The 7,950-nt window shown below is 28.1% G+C and overlaps 2 non-coding genes across 2 annotated transcripts; both read right to left on the bottom strand.

Annotated features, from left to right (window-relative positions):
* Positions 1–702: 702 nt before the first annotated feature.
* LOC128923761 (5.8S ribosomal RNA) lies at positions 703–881 on the bottom strand. The gene has a single exon (XR_008472492.1). It is a non-coding gene; the product is annotated as a 5.8S ribosomal RNA (ribosomal RNA).
* Positions 882–1,390: 509 nt separating this feature from the next.
* On the bottom strand, positions 1,391–3,383 carry LOC128923773 (small subunit ribosomal RNA). Its single transcript, XR_008472504.1, has one exon. It is a non-coding gene; the product is annotated as a small subunit ribosomal RNA (ribosomal RNA).
* Between the last annotated feature and the right edge of the window lie 4,567 nt (positions 3,384–7,950).

Genomic DNA, 7,950 nt, shown 5'->3' with positions numbered 1-7,950 from the left:
CGTTATACGGGCCTGGCACCCTCTATGGGTAAATGGCCTCATTTAAGAAGGACTTAAATCGTTAATTTCTCATACTAGATATTAAGATATTCCATACACTGCATCTCACATTTGCCATATAGACAAAGTGACTTAGTGCTGAACTATTTTCTTTCGCTCGCCGCTACTAAGAAAATCCTTGTTAGTTTCTTTTCCTCCCCTCATTAATATGCTTAAATTCAGGGGGTAGTCCCATATGAGTTGAGGTTGTATAAAAATATTTATATTTATTTTATATTTTAGCTTTTTGCTATTTTAAAGAAACATACATAATTATTTCTTAACACCAATATAATTTTCTTAATAATAAATATTCAATCTTTTCATCCCGTACTACTTACTTCATTATAACAACAATATTATTTTCTTGGTTTTTTACATTTAAGGCAATCCTAGAATAAAATAATATTTTATGCTAGACGTTCCTCTAAATGTATATATTATTTGAAATAATAATATTGAAATTTTATTGTTTTTGGGAATACTAAGATTCTTATTTATTATAAAATTTCGTTCAAATATGAGGTGTTCAAGAATATATTTTCTATATTTCTTTTTATGCTATTAATATTATGGATTGAAAAATACAATCCAGTAATATACCATGTGCTTAAATTCTTTTAATTGACTAAAAGAATAAGCAACTAATTTAGCATAGTCTTACAACCCTCAACCATATGTAGTCCAAGCAGCACTTTAAAATTAATTAAAGTACATAACAGCATGGACTGCAATATGCGTTCAAAATGTCGATGTTCATGTGTCCTGCAGTTCACACGATGACGCACAGTTAGCTGCGTTCTTCATCGACCCATGAGCCGAGTGATCCACCGCTTAGAGTGATAATTTTTTGTTTATTTTAATTTAACGTCAAGAGTTTTTAATTTATTGAAAGAATAACATTTCGTTTTCGTATATAATATATAAATTATTTTAAAACATCTTTCAATAAATTGTAATTTTCAACCCAAACATTTACAAGTTGCGCATGTCTTAGTCCAACAAAAACAGTAATTCCTTTTTTATTACATTTTATTTAATTTCTATATATTTTTAAGGAATTACACGTTAATGAGAACAAATTAACTTATCATTTATATTATTTTTATAAATAATAAGTACAACTATATATGTTTAAAGGTTTGTTGCGTTCAAATACAATGTATGCGATATAATTTTCATTATACTACAATACAAGGAGTAAAAAAAAAAAGAAAAAAAAGAAAAACATTCAAATAAATGAATGAAAAGAAAAAAAAGAAAATAATTTTTCTTTTTTATTCTTTTTTTGTTTGTTTGTTTGTTTGTTTGTTTGTTTGTTTTTTTATAATATTTACGGATAGGAACACAATAATGATCCTTCCGCAGGTTCACCTACGGAAACCTTGTTACGACTTTTACTTCCTCTAAATAATCAAGTTCGGTCAACTTTTGCGAAACAACCGTGAAACACAAGGCGTCCACAGTGATCACGTCCGGAGACCTCACTAAATAATTCAATCGGTAGTAGCGACGGGCGGTGTGTACAAAGGGCAGGGACGTAATCAATGCGAGTTAATGACTCACACTTACTGGGAATTCCAAGTTCATGTGAACAGTTTCAGTTCACAATCCCAAGCATGAAAGTGGTTCAGCGGTTTACCCGGACCTCTCGGTCTAGGAAATACACGTTGATACTTTCATTGTAGCGCGCGTGCAGCCCAGGACATCTAAGGGCATCACAGACCTGTTATTGCTCAATCTCGTTACTGCTAGACGCAATTTGTCCATTTAAGAAGCTAGTGTCCTTATAATGGGACAAACCAACAGGTACGGCTCCACTTATATAAACACATTCAAACACTTGCACATTCAAGATGAACTCATGAATGAAGGCTATATAAGCTTCAACACCATAATCCTGAAAGCATCTATTTAATATATTTGAGTCTCGTTCGTTATCGGAATTAACCAGACAAATCACTCCACGAACTAAGAACGGCCATGCACCACCACCCATAGATTCGAGAAAGAGCTATCAATCTGTCTTACACGCTTATGTTCGGACCTGGTAAGTTTTCCCGTGTTGAGTCAAATTAAGCCGCAGGCTCCACTCCTGGTGGTGCCCTTCCGTCAATTCCTTTAAGTTTCAGCTTTGCAACCATACTTCCCCCGGAGCCCAAAAGCTTTGGTTTCCCGGGAAGCGACTGAGAGAGCCATAGTAGTAGCTACACCCAATTGCTAGCTGGCATCGTTTATGGTTAGAACTAGGGCGGTATCTGATCGCCTTCGAACCTCTAACTTTCGTTCTTGATTAATGAAAACATCTTTGGCAAATGCTTTCGCTTAAGTTAGTCCTTACGACGGTCCAAGAATTTCACCTCTCGCGTCGTAATACTAATGCCCCCAAACTGCTTCTATTAATCATTACCTCTTGATCTAAAAACCAATGAAAGTAGAACAGAGGTCTTATTTCATTATTCCATGCACAAAATATTCAGGCATTTGGAGCCTGCTTTAAGCACTCTAATTTGTTCAAAGTAATTGTACCGGCCCACAACAACACTCGATGAAGAGCACTGAAGCAGGTTTAAATAGGAGGAATATATAAAAAATACATTGTATTAATTACATATAAGAACTCCACCGGTAATACGCTTGCATACATAAGGTAATGTACATACCACAATTATAGCTGTACTACCCGTATGAAGCACAAATTCAACTACGAACGTTTTAACCGCAACAACTTTAATATACGCTATTGGAGCTGGAATTACCGCGGCTGCTGGCACCAGACTTGCCCTCCAATAGGTCCTTGTTAAAGGATTTAAAGTGTACTCATTCCAATTACAGGGCCTCGGATATGAGTCCTGTATTGTTATTTTTTCGTCACTACCTCCCCGAACTGGGAGTGGGTAATTTACGCGCCTGCTGCCTTCCTTAGATGTGGTAGCCGTTTCTCAGGCTCCCTCTCCGGAATCGAACCCTGATTCCCCGTTACCCGTTGCAACCATGGTAGTCCTAGATACTACCATCAAAAGTTGATAGGGCAGACATTTGAAAGATCTGTCGTCGGTACGAGACCATACGATCTGCAAGTTATCTAGAGTTCAACCAATATAACGATCTTACGATCGCTTGGTTTTAGCCTAATAAAAGCACACGTTCCAAAAGGTCCGTGTTTATTTTGCATGTATTAGCTCTAGAATTACCACAGTTATCCAAGTAACTGTTAACGATCTATGGAACCATAACTGATATAATGAGCCTTTTGCGGTTTCACTTTTAATTTGTTTGTACTTAGACATGCATGGCTTAATCTTTGAGACAAGCATATAACTACTGGCAGGATCAACCAGAATAATATTTTTTATTCATTTATATAATATTTTTTATACTATATAAATTTTTATAATGATATTTTCAATATTTGAAAATTAAGTACACGACATATACACAATGCAAAGGAGAACGAAATCGCGACAATAAATAATTATGAAATTTCTTCTACTATGGTCGGATTAAATAATTTACTTCATGTCATTTAAATTTCATATTATTGTATTATTTATTGCGGTCTTATTCGGACTTTGAGACTGTGTATCTTATCGTGAGAAAGAATTTTCGTTCTCTATACATATATAATATAATTATTAATGTAAGGACGATGTTTCTTCTTGTATTTGTTAAACTTTCAAATAATATCATTTTTTATACATTTTACTTTATTTCAATGCATATAGTGTATATATCTTTTTTTAAGAGTATATACGTTTTTCTTTTGATTTGAAATTAATAATTTCAATTCAATTATTTTTCATTTTATTTCATATATGATATGAAAGTATTCGAGCGTAATAATATAAATATTTAACTTTATTGAATTTTATTCTTTACCCACATATATTTTATGTGAATAGAAGAACAAACCCCAAAAAAAGTTAAATTAAAAAAAAAACGACTACATTATGTTAGGTATAGAAGAATAATCTCAATTAATAACATTTCATTATTAACAAAATTATTTCTATTTAAACCAACTGTAGCAAACCAGGAATAAATTTTTTTGCTCTCATTTATATATTACACTTAAATACTTTTATAAATATATGAAAATAATTTTCATATAAGTACTAAGTATGCAATTTCATACAAGTATTAAAATTTTCATACAAGTACTAATGTTGAAGTTTCATACAACATATATGTTTTCTGCCACGTACACCTCACCAACCGGAAATCGTATGGAGAAAATCTTTTTAACCATATAAAAGTTTTAAATTCATATATATACAAGTAATTTATATCATTTTCTATGAGCATTATGCTTATAAGAAATATTACAACATCAAAAATAGCTTAACATTTATTTTTTTTTTTAAATTTTTTGTACTTATATGAAAATTATTTAGTTGTATGAATTCATACACTTAGTACTTATATGAAAATTAGTATCTATATGAAAATTAATTAGTATTTATATGAAATTTATTAAGTATCTATATGAAAATTATTTAGTATTTATATGAAAATTATTTACTTGTATGAATTCATAAACTTAGTATCTATATGAAAATTATTTAGTATTTATATGAAAATTTTTTACTTGTATGAATTCATAAACTTAGTATCTATATGAAAATTATTTAGTATTTATATGAAAATTTTTAACTTGTATGAATTCATTAACTTAGTATCTATATGAAAATTATTTAGTATTTATATGAAAATTTTTAACTTGTATGAATTCATTAACTTAGTATCTATATGAAAATTATTTAGTATTTATATGAAAATTATTTACTTGTATGAATTCATAAACTTAGTATCTATATGAAAATTATTTAGTATTTATATGAAAATTTTTAACTTGTATGAATTCATTAACTTAGTATCTATATGAAAATTATTTAGTATTTATATGAAAATTTTTAACTTGTATGAATTCATTAACTTAGTATCTATATGAAAATTATTTAGTATTTATATGAAAATTTTTAACTTGTATGAATTCATTAACTTAGTATCTATATGAAAATTATTTAGTATTTATATGAAAATTATTTACTTGTATGAATTCATAAACTTAGTATCTATATGAAAATTATTTAGTATTTATATGAAAATTTTTTACTTGTATGAATTCATAAACTTAGTATCTATATGAAAATTATTTAGTATTTATATGAAAATTTTTAACTTGTATGAATTCATAAACTTAGTATCTATATGAAAATTATTTAGTATTTATATGAAAATTTTTTACTTGTATGAATTCATAAACTTAGTATCTATATGAAAATTATTTAGTATTTATATGAACATTTTTTACTTGTATGAATTCATAAACTTAGTATCTATATGAAAATTATTTAGTATTTATATGAAAATTTTTAACTTGTATGAATTCATTAACTTAGTATCTATATGAAAATTATTTAGTATTTATATGAAAATTTTTTACTTGTATGAATTCATAAACTTAGTATCTATATGAAAATTATTTAGTATTTATATGAAAATTTTTAACTTGTATGAATTCATTAACTTAGTATCTATATGAAAATTAATTAGTATTTATATGAAATTTATTAAGTATCTATATGAAAATTATTTAGTATTTATATGAAAATTATTTACTTGTATGAATTCATAAACTTAGTATCTATATGAAAATTATTTAGTATTTATATGAAAATTTTTTACTTGTATGAATTCATAAACTTAGTATCTATATGAAAATTATTTAGTATTTATATGAAAATTTTTAACTTGTATGAATTCATTAACTTAGTATCTATATGAAAATTATTTAGTATTTATATGAAAATTTTTAACTTGTATGAATTCATTAACTTAGTATCTATATGAAAATTATTTAGTATTTATATGAAAATTATTTACTTGTATGAATTCATAAACTTAGTATCTATATGAAAATTATTTAGTATTTATATGAAATTTTTTTACTTGTATGAACGTGGTTTCGGCGTTTTGGCTCTTTATATGGGGTTTCGGCTCTTCGCAAATAGGGACAGTAGGAATCTCCTGAATTCCTTTTTGCGCGTCACTAATAAGATGACGATGCATTTGGCTACGTAAATAAAATCATTTTTATGCCCGCCGTTTAACCAAACTTAGTTTTTTTTATATGCAAATATACGTGGTTTCGGCGTTTTGGCTCTTTATATGTGGTTTCGGCTCTTCGCAAATAGGGACAGTAGGAATCTCCTGAATTCCTTTTTGCGCGTCACTAATAAGATGACGATGCATTTGGCTACGTAAATAAAATCATTTTTATGCCCGCCGTTTAACCAAATTTAGTTTTTTTTATATGCAAATATACGTTTTTTCGGCCTTTTGGCTCTTTATATGTGGTTTCGGCTCTTCGCAAATAGGGACAGTAGGAATCTCCTGAATCCTTTTTGCGCGTCACTAATAAGATGACGATGCATTTGGCTACGTAAATAAAATCATTTTTATGCCCGCCGTTTAACCAAACTTAGTTTTTTTTATATGCAAATATACGTGGTTTCGGCGTTTTGGCTCTTTATATGTGGTTTCGGCTCTTCGCAAATAGGGACAGTAGGAATCTCCTGAATTCCTTTTTGCGCGTCACTAATAAGATGACGATGCATTTGGCTACGTAAATAAAATCATTTTTATGCCCGCCGTTTAACCAAACTTAGTTTTTATATTATACAATATACCATTATATTAATTTTTGTATATTTCAATTGCTTTTCAGTATATTGTAAAAGTCGTTTGATAACTTTGCGTTCAAAGCTGTATCTTTATGTTAAGGTTCTCTCTAACAACTATTCAATATACCATTATATATTCATTTTTGTATATTTCAATTGTTTTTCAGTATATTGTAATAGTCGTTTGATAACAATCTATATAACACTACCTTATGTTCTCAATGAATATTGAGAAATAAAGTACTTTGCGTTCAAAAATCTGTATCTTTATGTTATAAGATTCTCTCTAACAACTATACAATATATTAATTTTTGTATATTTCACAATTGTTTTTCAGTATATTGTAATAGTCGTTTGATAACAATCTATATAACACTACCTTATGTTCTCAATGAATATTGAGAAATAAAGTACTTTGCGTTCAAAAATCTGTATCTTTATGTTATAAGATTCTCTCTAACAACTATACAATATATTAATTTTTGTATATTTCACAATTGTTTTTCAGTATATTGTAATAGTCGTTTGATAACAATCTATATAACACTACCTTATGTTCTCAATGAATATTGAGAAATAAAGTACTTTGCGTTCAAAAATCTGTATCTTTATGTTATAAGATTCTCTCTAACAACTATACAATATATTAATTTTTGTATATTTCACAATTGTTTTTCAGTATATTGTAATAGTCGTTTGATAACAATCTATATAACACTACCTTATGTTCTCAATGAATATTGAGAAATAAAGTACTTTGCGTTCAAAAATCTGTATCTTTATGTTATAAGATTCTCTCTAACAACTATACAATATATTAATTTTTGTATATTTCACAATTGTTTTTCAGTATATTGTAATAGTCGTTTGATAACAATCTATATAACACTACCTTATGTTCTCAATGAATATTGAGAAATAAAGTACTTTGCGTTCAAAAATCTGTATCTTTATGTTATAAGATTCTCTCTAACAACTATACAATATATTAATTTTTGTCAATATTTCACAATTGTTTTTCAGTATATTGTAATAGTCGTTTGATAACAATCTATATAACACTACCTTATGTTCTCAATGAATATTGAGAAATAAAGTACTTTGCGTTCAAAAATCTGTATCTTTATGTTATAAGATTCTCTCTAACAACTATACAATATATTAATTTTTGTATATTTCACAATTGTTTTTCAGTATATTGTAATAGTCGTTTGATAACAATCT

The sequence above is a fragment of the Zeugodacus cucurbitae genome, unplaced genomic scaffold (assembly GCF_028554725.1).
Source record: "Zeugodacus cucurbitae isolate PBARC_wt_2022May unplaced genomic scaffold, idZeuCucr1.2 ctg00000038.1, whole genome shotgun sequence".
Classification (NCBI taxonomy): Eukaryota; Metazoa; Arthropoda; class Insecta; order Diptera; family Tephritidae; genus Zeugodacus; species Zeugodacus cucurbitae.
This window is presented reverse-complemented; position numbering and strand designations above follow the sequence as displayed.